This window comes from Agelaius tricolor, unplaced genomic scaffold (assembly GCF_023055355.1).
Source record: "Agelaius tricolor isolate 1412-34295 unplaced genomic scaffold, bAgeTri1.0.p SCAF_10, whole genome shotgun sequence".
Taxonomy (NCBI): Eukaryota; Metazoa; Chordata; class Aves; order Passeriformes; family Icteridae; genus Agelaius; species Agelaius tricolor.
In genome coordinates this window covers 17,620,412-17,632,597 of record NW_027269270.1, presented here as the reverse complement: position 1 = coordinate 17,632,597, position 12,186 = coordinate 17,620,412, and the positions used below count along the sequence as shown (strand labels likewise).

The 12,186-nt window shown below is 38.3% G+C and overlaps 1 protein-coding gene across 5 annotated transcripts in view; it reads right to left on the bottom strand.

The window, feature by feature from the left end:
* Positions 1–12,186, bottom strand: part of LOC139593719 (sodium channel protein type 1 subunit alpha) — an 89,550-nt gene that overhangs the window by 71,822 nt on the left and 5,542 nt on the right. Inside the window, exon 2 of one of the 5 annotated variants that reach the window (XM_071434985.1) lies at positions 9,789–9,868. The exons of the other annotated variants lie outside the window; for them this stretch is intronic. The gene's annotated coding sequence lies outside the window, so the exon portion shown is untranslated. The remainder of the gene's footprint in view (positions 1–9,788; positions 9,869–12,186) is intronic. 5 annotated transcript variants of the gene reach the window in all.

Sequence of the window (12,186 nt, the reverse complement as noted above, 5' to 3'; positions counted from 1 at the left end):
ATATCACTTGGTGCACATCAAAGGTACACAAACTCCATTAATGAGGTTAATGAAGCAATAAAGTATTTAGTAAAGTTTTCTATCTTGTATTCCACCTTGAATTCTAACTGATAGATTACAGGGTCTGTATAATGTGAATCTATTCATGTGGCTCCACCTGTAAGATGAGAACTCTAGTAGGAGAATCAACATGGTGAACTGAAGAGCACAGCAACCAATATCAGCAAATAATCTCTCTCAGTCTCAACTTTTCTGATTGAAAAATACCAGATTTCCCATTTTGTAGGATTTGTGTATGGTGATTAAAATGCTTTCAGCTTTCTCATTCAAACCCACACTTTTGACTTTTCATTAATTTAAAATACTCTTGCATTTGTGATTGAAACTGTTTATTGCTGTTCTAAATTGTCATTTTAAATGTTGTATTAGAGATTAAAGTGTTTTGCAATGTTTTTTTCTAATTAATAATTTTTTGTTTATAAGAATGAGTGGCAATGCCTTCTGGTATTTTGGCATTGGGTGACCAGGGCAATATCTGAAACAGTTTAAGGATAAATTATTATAAATTAGTAATCGTTTCCCATAACTCTTTACTCCACTAATAGCAGACCAGTATGAAAGTTAGTTCTAGCCCTGCTAGATGAGAGAAAGCTTCAGCCACTCAACCTCCCAGAGTTAGGTATTGGTTTACAATACACCCAGCTGAGAAAAATGAGGAGAGGCATTCCTCAGCACATCTTGTTTCTTGTCTGACCAATGCCTCTGAGGACAGGGCACCATTTCCTGCCACACTGAGAGGTGAACAATGTTTCTGCAGGTAGTGTGTGTGCAATCCAGAAGCATTTGGATAAATAAGCTTACAGTGAGAAACCAAAGTAGGAACCTTCCTTTTTCAAAAACCATTTCTCAATGCACTTGAGCACAATAGAAGATACATAAAGATGAGAATATCCAATTATGAAAAACTAGTGTTTAGTATGTCAACAGTGAACACTGTCAGAGAAGAGATCAATGCAATTTGTGGGGTCATGGCTCTAATGAATCCAAGGACATTTAAGTCTGAGGGATACATGCACAGTTAAGAAGCTTAAAAATATTTGTGTTTCATTCATTGTGAGTCAAGGACAAATTGGGGACTTAATATCATAGATGGAAATGACATCAAACAGATTTTAATTTGACTTTGAGGAAAAAGCCTATGAAAAGTATAAATACAGAATAATTTTCAGTACTTAGCAATTTTAAGTAGCAATTGGTTTGTTACACCCAATTATGTAGTTTTTCATATTTATTACTCTTAAAATTTCTCGTTTTCTCTATATTTAAAATTTCATCAGGAAGTATGAAAAGGTCATGAAAATTTTTTTTTTCCCTTCCTCTCTTACTTTTCTTGCTCAGACTTTTTTCCCTCCATGAAATCTTCTCATCTTTCTGGCAAACCCATGGGGGACATGAGCATAACATGGTCCTGAAGTGGATCCTAGAGAGTGAGATGCAAGCTCCCTCCTCCCATGCCTGTTGGAGCCTCCTCTGGCAGCCAGCTTTGCTGGAAGCTGAGTGCTTTGGGCATGTTTTGGGCTTGATGGCATCAAGGGCTGGGTTTGCAGGTAATGTGGTGGTGAAGTTAGGCTTGCTGTGGCTCAGTGATGGGGATTCTTGGATGAATTACATGTTGACCACAGAAGCTTGAAGCAAGTGGGAAGCAGTGCATGTATCTAAAATATTCCAAAGCCCACTAAGGTCCAAATAAAAATTGTTACCACTGTAAAGACAGTTAAAGTCAAGTAAGAGTGCAAAGCAAAAGGCAATTTTTTAGTGAAAACACCATGATGTGATGCATAACAGGTGGCCAAAGCATAAGACTGTGATTAGGCACCTTTCAAAGACTATGTCCCCTTAGAAGAAAGGGCCTCAGTGGAAAAATGCAATACTATTATAAATATATGCAATTATATTATAAAGTCCTAAGATGTTTGCTTTGAAATATGAGCACATAGATTTATCAGCAGCCATATGAAATGTTAATATTCTGTTTTACTACCTATCTTGCTCAGGCTACATCTATACTATATTCGACAGAGTGCAGCCAAAACTGTATTCTGTCACAAGCAGCTCTTGAGGCAACATGAACCTGCCTGCACTGCCTTTTACAGGCAGTTCTTCTGGACTTGGGAGATAGTATGCTTTCAAACCTTCAAATCTGCAGATATCTGAGCTTTTCTAGCAAAGCCCCTCTTGAGTTAGTTTTGATTTTGTACCCTGAACAGCAGACAGACACGTTCACAGGGCAGGCAAATGGGTTTAGACACCTGTGAAGCTTACCTTTTCAGAGCAGCATCAAAGATGTCCAAACCCCATAAACCTTGCTGAAAGTGGGAAGAATGGATAGCTGTAGCTATTTTAGTCTCCAAGCTTCTTTCAGACTCATCTTATTTATCCTATATGTAGTCCAATTTACCCCAGTTATAATTATTTCAGACTTCACTGCCATTGCTGGTGTAAATGTCTTCAGTTTCTAGCTGGAGTGATTCACCCCAGACTACAAGTGCTTACCACAGCAGCTCAGGACATGAAAGGCAACCAAGCCTAAGGGCTGCTGAGGTTAGTGGAGCCTGTGCTACTAGCAGTCATAATGAATCTGACTCTCATACGTGTCAAATGTCCTTGTCTAAGCTTTGGAGCCAAACTATAAATCATACTATACTCCTCCTGCCTGCTGCCGTATATACCTAAGGTCTGTTTTCCATCATTCTTACAAAAAACCAAGAAAGTTTCTTTGCCCTTATCAAGAAACACTGCCCTTATTAAGAATTATTTTCTAGCTAGTTTCTAGGGCTCCATCATCCTGCTGTATAAATTCTCAGAAAGCAGACTGATTGCCTCTCAGAGGCCCTTAGCAGCCTTTCCTCATTATCTCAAATTTCATTTTTTAGATGTTAAATCCATTGTTTAAATTTTCAATTTACATCAACACTGTAATTTTGAAGTCCGGTTATATGTAGGAGAAGCAAATATCTGCAAGGATCCCTCATTTTGCCTATGCTCCTTTTAACCTCTTCTTTTTCAAGACACCTTCCAAAACTCCAGTGGTTTGGCTGCTCAGCTACCAAAACTTCATCACCTTAAAGTTCTTTCGCTCTTTGATATCTGAGCATTTTTCCTTGCACTTAGGTTGGGAGACAGTGTACTTTCAAATCTCGTTCAAGTATCATGGCTGGAGCAGCAATTCCCTCTCTCTCTGGGTTTGAATAGCACATTCAGACTGGGATCCTGCATTCCATGTCTGAACTCCTGCCCACTACAGACACCCAAAGGTTCCCATACATCATTCCAAGGCAACCTGCAATGCTGGCCACAAACTGAAATAGAGTAATATTGCAGGTAAGAACTTGGATATTGAGAATTGTTAAAATTCAAGAGCGTGTACTTCAGATGAGCAATATGAAGGAATGGGCTCAGAATTGAGTCTGGCAGAGCCAGAGAGCAGGAGGTTTTTAATAACAAAGTTCCTGAAACTTCCAGAAGTAAAATACACCCTACAACTCCGCAATATGGAATTTTAACAGGGATGATACAAGAATGTCTCAGAAAATCTGAAATTTGTTTGTTGTAATCCCCCAAAGCAGTTAACAAATACTGTTTCAGTAAAGCCCCTTGAATTAAAAGCATTACACAGAGAGGCACAGACCTGCAGATCTCTAAAGAGAAACAGCTTACTTTGTGGACTTCACTTCAGAATACTGCTAATCACAGTTGCACTGCCCCCAGCCATTATTTAGCCATCTTCACAATTTTTCTCACATGAAAGAGAGAAAAAGGCTCATATTTCCTGTCTGAAACTTATCTGAACAGACAGCTAAAGGCATAAGCCATCCTTTTCCAAAGTGCTAAGTAATCAAGAATTCAGACAGAAATCAATATAAAGTTCTTGTCACTCTGTATAGAGTCATTGTATTTTTTGCCTCAGCACTAAAATACAGACTTAAATATATAAGGTTAGACATATCATATGAAAATTCAGCCTTAATAGCACAGTCAATCTTACTTTAACCACAGGAGGAAAAAACCTCTTCCCAAAACTGACCAGTTTCCTGCATTTCAGAATTCTCCAAAGCATATAGCCCTGAGAAATAATTGTCACTGCTGAGACCTGCAGAGAAATATGTGCAAGGCAATCAAAGGAAAAGGGAGAGAACATTTTGAGTAAAACACAATTAGAGAGTTAAATAGAGCTTAATGTCGTGAAGACAGATTGCTTTGGAACAAAGAAATAGCTTTTAAAAATAAAATTTGGTGTTTACTACTCCCCTGGATTTTAAAAGATTGATTAATTTGCATTTCCTCAGCTTTATTTTTTTCTCTTCCCCCAAAACTCATTGTTATTGTCTAGGAATTAGGCATGCAGACATAAGAGAGCAGGTATTGTACCATCTACTTTGCTTTCTCTTGCTAGCAGATCTCATATTTTATCATTCTCTACTCTTGGGCAGTAAGGATTTTTGTTTCTCCCAGCAGAACCATTGAATATTATTTAGTGCTGGTTCAGTAGTAGTGTGAACTTAGATTTCACAGATGTAGAGAAGCCTGCTTGAAGGGAAGGCAGAGGGCAAGTCTGAGGTCAATGCCCAAAGTGGCAGACGGGCAGGCCGTGCAGCAGCTGGATACACATAACCCACAGCCAGCACCAGCTGCACTGCCTGAGACACAGCAACTCCCCATGAGCTGTAAGGATCCTTAGCACTGGCACTGCATCTAGCATTTACCAGTTTCTAAAAAGCTCACCCCAGAAGGTGCGTGCCCTCTGAGCTGCCGGGCAGTGCCCGCTCGTGGCAGCGACGCTGTCGGCAGATGCTGCTGCGGGCAGAGCACAGGGACAATGCTTCTCCCTAGGCTGGACTGGAGCTTGAGTGGGAAACCAAGTGCTAACACTGCTGCTACTGGTGTTGTAAGAAAAGAGTTTCAAAAATTATTTTGAAATAAAAACCTTAAAAAAAATGTTTGAATAAAAGTAATTTTTTTTTTTGCTCCATAGCTTAGAAACCAATATATTAATCAGTGGTAAGAAATACTCTTGGATCTGGGGACACAATCCCTTGTCTTGCTAGAAAGAGCTGATCCTGATGCAACGTTCACTCATTTTGATTAGCAGTTTCCCAAGGAGTTTGGGAACACACCTCAAGAGTCGCTCCCCCCAGCAGTACCCTGCTGACAGCCACTGGACTGGTAAAGATCCTTGCAAGCACAGGATATCCCAATGCCACTTAGTCCTGGTCTTAGACTGAGCCAAAATGAGTAAGATGTAATACACAGATAATTTTTCTTGGAGTAAAAATTTTTCTTTCAGAGAAGATGCTTCATTATTTCAGAGTAGTTGATTTGTAGTATTTTGTTCTGAGGCAATATGAAGTTATGAAAACATAATAAAGGGTCATCCTTTCTGGTTTATCCCCCCAGTATGTGTAAAAAGAAAATAAATTGAACTGAATGCAAAAATACTCAGATGCAAGGTTTCTAGATTACACTTGGATTACACAGTTCCTGTTTAAGAAAAAAAAAATTGTATAACTTCTTTTTCAATTAAGCATTGTCAATGTACCCACTATGGAGTTCTGAACAGTTCTCTGTCTCTATCACTGCACATTTTAGGTGATATATATATATATGTGTGTGTGTGTCTGTGTATGGCATTATTTAGGTTTCATTTTAGAAAACAAATGTATCAGACTGGGTTTCTCAGCTGTGAAAAATACTGAATACGAACATTAAAAATAGAACTTTAAAATGGCTCTGGTACACTCACTTTATTTAATCAGATTCAGAAGTGTCCTAGTTCTTTCTATAAAGAAAAACTATCAATTTTAAAATCTTTTTAATTAAATGTGTACTATTCTCCAGACAGTATGGAAATTTGATCAGATTTGCAAATATCCTTTTTCTACCCCTTGTATTCACACACTTGCAGTGGTTCACTGGTAAAGACTATGTAGTCTAAAAGAAACACTAAGAAATTAACTTTTAAGGACACATTTTCCGCTCTTGGTACATTGGAAGCATTTCAGAGTGCATATACCATAGGATAAATATTTTAAGGGGGTGTTTATATGCTTTTATGCAATCCTAGTGAAGCTAGCTTTTAGTGGATCTGTTTTGCTGTTTTGGAGCCTATATCATTTATTTTACATTGCCTGTTATATCTCAGATATCTACTTCTTTTTGTAGACTCACAGAAAAACCAGGCTGGAAAAAAGAGATCAGAGGCCACCTGGTTCATCTTGCTGCCCAAGGCAAGATTGCTATACCTATTTCCCAACAGATGTTTCATCTAACCTCTTCCTACAGACCTTCAGGACAAATGCCACAGATTCTTCTGACATTCTTTTACAGCTCTCCACTATCTGCTTTAGTAAAATGTGTGTTCTCGTATCTCACGTGGGTGTACCCATTTCTTCAATCTTCACTTCCTGTCCCACCCACTCTGGACACAGAGAGCACAAATCATCCTCCTCATTCAGCTTCTGGTGATCCACCAGCCACTTCACTTCTGTCTCCATGAGTGAACTTGCTCCAGGGATCCTGCAAAGCTACTTCAAGAGCCCTGCTGAGACATTCCCAAGAGGAGCACCTATCATCTGCATTCAGAAATACCTCCAGCACCGTTTCCTCTTAACAGATTAATTTGACAATAATTTTAATCAAAGAAGCGAAACATTACAAATAAAAACAATGAAGGCTCTCACTCTGAAGGAAACAATATTTGGTAACGGTACTGTAGTTGCTACTTTGACTTGTCCTCTTTGACCAATGTCATTATTAGAGAGAGTTATTAAATAATTGAGTCACACAGTTCTCTGCATTTACTCCTAAATTTTTATTTCTGACCTTGACAGGATTTGAGGTTTTGTTTGGTTTTTCTTTGTTTTACCAGGAGGATGATTATCAGGTTTTTTTAATTTGTGTTACAAAGTAATTTTAAAAAGCCAATTTTGGAAGCAAATTAGACAGGCTCTTGAAGGAGCAAGAGAAATATGAGGATTGGTCTGCATGTTTACAAGGTACTGATATAAATTACAAAGATAGAGGGAATTAGAAGGGAGAGAGCTCGGAAGCTCAAACTGAGCTGGGTGCTTCTGAGACTAAAAATATAAGGGTTTTGTCCTTTTCTCAGAGACTTGTGGAAAAAAAGAGGAAATTAATTTAAAAAAGGGGTGGAAACACTTTAAAATAGAGCACTAGAAGGATGATTAGAGATCCACTAGATACTGCTGAGACAGAAAGCAATGGAAACTTGGGTTCTCAAAATGCAATGTAATGAGAATTTCATGGCAGAAAGAGAGAGGAGAGTGAGAGAACTGGGGCTGATAAATTACAACAATAAATAGCAGGATGGATGAATCAGAATTGTGGATTTTCAAATGATATTTAATATGGCAGGGAAGGATTCTACCCAGATTTTCTTAACAAGTGCAAAATAAAATAATTTTTTTTTCAGAGCTAAACAAAATTTCAGAAGAACCCAAAAGGGGACCTGAAACCACCACACACTGGTGAAAATGGAGGAGACAGAAATAATGACTCAATAATCAGTAAAAGGCAGCAATCCTAAAAACACTGAACACCCATGTACTTAGAAAAACATCACAGTGATTCTTTCAACAAACTATTGAATAAAAAGAGATCAGTATATTTTACAGAAATTGGACTAACCCCAGTGTGATTGAGTGATGATTTCTATGTCCATATTTGGTATTTGATTAATTTCTTCACTCATACCAAATTTTCAGTTGTTTCCATCCAACTTCTATGTGTTTTTATGGATAGAAGTCTACAAAGAATAAGCCTACAACTAGAAAAATGGAAGTAACATACCAGAATTATTAGACTTTGGGGAAAAAAAATCTAGAGAATTTGTATGATATTGCCCATCTCCCTACAATGTTATGTTCAGTCAGAAATATCAGCTGTAGATTTTAATGGTTCAAGTTTACTCAAAGGTTCTTTTTTCCCCACATTTTAGAATAGTTCAGTTTTAGGGGTTTTTTTCTCTTGTATCAATGTGATATCTTAAGTGCTCTAAAGTATTATGCAAAAAAAAGCCTAATGGTATTCCTTCTCTAGTATGTCATACTGTCTCCATAACACTGGTTGTCTCAGTTTAGAGATGTGAATAAATATTGTTCAATTTTTAATTTAGTTTTTCTTCTCCTCTAGTAATTTTGGCACCAACAGAAAGGTTACAGGTCAAATACAGAACTCTTGAGGAATCCCATTGCCTCCCACCTACATAAGCTGTTATCAATGAAGAAAAAGATGGCAAAATATGTTTCTGTTACTGGAAAACAATCCACAATTCTCTTCATGATATTTAGCCCAGAAGACACAACATGTTTTCCCATAGATGAGCTGTGGGGCTGGAGTTCAGAAAATGAATAAAATGAAGGAAAATACATTCATCCATGAGACTGCCTCAGTTCTAAATTCACACAGAAAAAGAAGGTCAAGATTTCTGGCTCTTCTCAAAAGAATTTGCAAAGTACCCAATTCTCCTGATTATTAACAGACTATTTCTCACAACTAAGGGCAAAGAAGACTCAGACTTAGTTAATCTCAGTTCTTCAATTTCAGGCAGCCAAAAATGATAGAGAAGGATATGTAAAATTTAATTTAAAGGACAAAATTCAATGCTAAGCTATGTGGGCTTGCCCATTAAATATGGTGTGTTCTGTCATGAATGTACAAAACTCTGGAATTACAATTCACATGCTGGAAGGATGCAGTGCAATGTGGAAAGCAGCAGCACTGTCATCCTTAGAAGTCAACAACAGTCAGTTGTCCTTTAAACTGCTTGGCATTGGGTAGTGCCTTGAGCCCATATTCATAAATATTGGGAAGATTTCTAGCTCAAGGCCATGTTCATTTAAGAATAAAAGAATCTGTAATTGATTTTATCTCCTCAGCTGTTGATGATTACAACTTCTGAAACTTCAAAGCAAGTTCATGTTTTTATATGATAATTTCAACAAAGGTTTCAGTGATCAATAATAAACTACCCTTGTCCCTATATAAAATATTGTTTCAAACAGCTGATAGGATATATATTTTCTTGATATACATTTATCTATATAATTTTTCTGTAAGTCATCATGGACTTCTACATTTCTTTTTATTTTTGGCACCAGTTTGAAAATTGCTGTTGTTTTCCAAGAATTTCACTGGAACTGTTCTGATTAGACTATGCCTTATGCAAGCTCTTAATTCCACTAATTCCCTGTCTCACTCCCCTTGATACTTCCTTCAAAATAATAAAAACTTTCCGACAAACTGAGGACAACCAGTTTAAAGCTGCTTGTCTCTAACTTGCCTTCCTGTGTCTAAATATTTCAGCAAATATTCAAGATCACACAAACCAGGCTCAGCAGAATAAAGTATCAGGATGTCAGTTTTGACAGCAATCCTGTTATTGTTTTGCATTAGATTTCAGAGTAATTTTTAGCACAGCCTTTCTTCTTTTGTACTTGACATCAACACATTGGTCAGGCATGAAAAACACAATAAACAAGTTCAAAAATGCAACACTAACATCAGTCAATATAGCTCAGGAGTCTGACACCATAACGACAAAATAAGCATTTCTGAAAAAAATACAGCTGAAGAGGTTTTCAGTAGGGACAGAAAACACCAACCCATTTTCAAATACTGCTAAGTGAGTAACAACAGCTTTCTCAAAGTGGGGCTGAAGAAACAGCCCAATCCCAGGTAATTAATAGAGTGGGATTCATTTAAACACGTACCTCAGGCAAGCAGCAGAGAAGAAATCCATTTGAGAAAAGATGCTGACAGAGCTTGAAGTCCACCTGGCAAATTTCTTGTGCTGTTTGAAAAAGCAAGATGGTTCAGATGATGAACCAAGCCATATCTGCAGCATTAGACCCAGTCCTGGTCATGTAAATCAAGGTAAGAGGTGCCAGCAGCGCACCTGATCAGACAGACTGAGGGCAGAGGGAGGGAGAGAGAAAAGAGAGGGCTGCCTTTCCTCCTTTGGGAAAACATTGGTGTGAAGCATTCAGCCTTTAACAGAGCTTCTCTATGAGAAGGAAAACTGTACAGTCCTGCAGTGCTTGCTTTAGACTTTAATATGTCTTCCATGAGAAGGAACAACACGACCTCTCTTATCTTCCAAAAAGTTCAGGGGAAAATATGTAACAATAATTTAAACAAAATCACCCTCCAGCAAAAAGGCAAACACCCAAAAATATAAGGCCACTGAAATATGTCTTGTAACAAAATGCTGAGATGCCAAAAAGAAACCCAAATTTCTCCTTAATCATAATCTTAACAGTAACTATAAAGCAAGCATTTAAAAAAAAAAAAAAAAAAGGAAGGGAGGTTGGAGTGGGAGATCTATGCTGACTGCTCACAGAAATGCTCTAAGGTCTAGGATTTACCATCCTCCTGGCTTACCTGATAAAACTGGAATTTCAAAAGCATTATGAAAAAAAACCTCCAAAAAACCCCCAGGAGATAGTGATGATGAAATGCTTGAAATGCTAATAGAGGTGTTTAGATTCTCAGTTCCAAAAGATTAAAAAGTGTTATAAATTGCTGCATTCTCATCGAGAAGGGGGGAAAAAAAACCTCTGCATTATGCTCTCTGCTTTGTTCTCAGCTTCCTGTTCTGAGCCTCGCTCTATGGTACCTAATACAAATCAGCAAATAGCAGAGGGAAAAAAAAGAGGGGGGAAGGGAGGAGGGTAAAGAGAGACAGAAAGGAGGGTAAAGATAGAAAAAAAGGGGAAAAAAAAGAAGATACTAAGCCATCATCTGAAAGGACAGCCCCATCTATCGGTAAAAGCAAAGAACCGGCTGGAAAAGATCGCTTTTTCAGAGATTTCCTGACCTAAACGAGATGGAAAATCTGCAACTCCGTTTTCCTTCAGGGAGGGACAAAGGGCAGGGATAGTGCTGAGAAGTAGATTTCTTTATCCAGTGTTAAATGAACTAAGGTTTTCAGTAATTTTAATTTCTTTTCAGTTAATTACTTGTCTCTGAAACGTGTAAAAGAAATAGTTTGCGTTAGTCTCAGCCCCTTACGAAAGCACCAGAAACCTTTCCAGGTCAGCCTCTGGCATGTCACAGATAAATGCTACCTGTCCTCTGTCCCATTTTACACCTGCCCACTGAGGACTGGGGGAGACTCAACCTCATCAGTCCTGGGTTCAGGCACCAAACAAAGGGCTCCTGAGCCCGAGTCCCGTGACGTGTCCATCCATTGCAGCCTGCATTGCTGAGCACGCCGCTGGTACGGCTGCCACGTCAGCTCTATACATCCCCTGGATTCAGATGGCAGCTGCGCAGCCAAATCTGGAACCCAGACAAAAAAAGGCTCCTTTTTAATATTCACACTGCTAAGTGACAGTAACTGTTAACACAATGAACCCCATCTGCATTGGACCAGCCTCAGCTGGAGCTAAATCAGACAGCATTCTGTATTTCTCATTTTGCTGTACTGAGCAATGAAATAAAAGTGGGGATGGCCACGAGTGAGCACTTGAGAAAGCCCCATTGCCTGCCTGTGAAAGCTCCAGTCCCTGCCACGCTGGACAGGGGTGGGCACAGACTGGTAGGAAAGGAAAGGACGAGGCAGTGTCTGCCGAGGTGAGAGGTGCATGGAAGGAGGGCTAAAAATAACAATGCATTTCTTTCATTGCTCAATGCCATTGCTGCATCTAAAGACAGAAGAATATAAATCTAATGAATACCTGTATGCAATGAGGCATATCTATAACACAAGCTTAATGTTAACCTCTGATTCAATGACTCCAAGAAGCTTTAATGAATTTTATGCCTTAGTCAATTCCAATATTCTGAGATGGGTTTTTTCTAATAATTTTACATCATGGTGTTTGGATTTCTTAAAGTTTGTTTGAATCCAAGCTATGTGAATCAGAATTTTTCCACCTCCCAGTGGTGACCTAAGGTGCTTGTCCCAGGAAGCACTTGGAATCCTCTCAGTATAACACCTAATTTTCAAGCATTTATCAGTACAGAATGTTATGAAAAATTGTTCTAATAATGAAATATAATTGCTCAGTTTTTAAATATGTTTTCTTCAAATACTGCAGGGATTAAAAGGACACAGCAAGCGAGTGTGTGACACTAAATATTTACTTAAAACAAACCATAATAGAT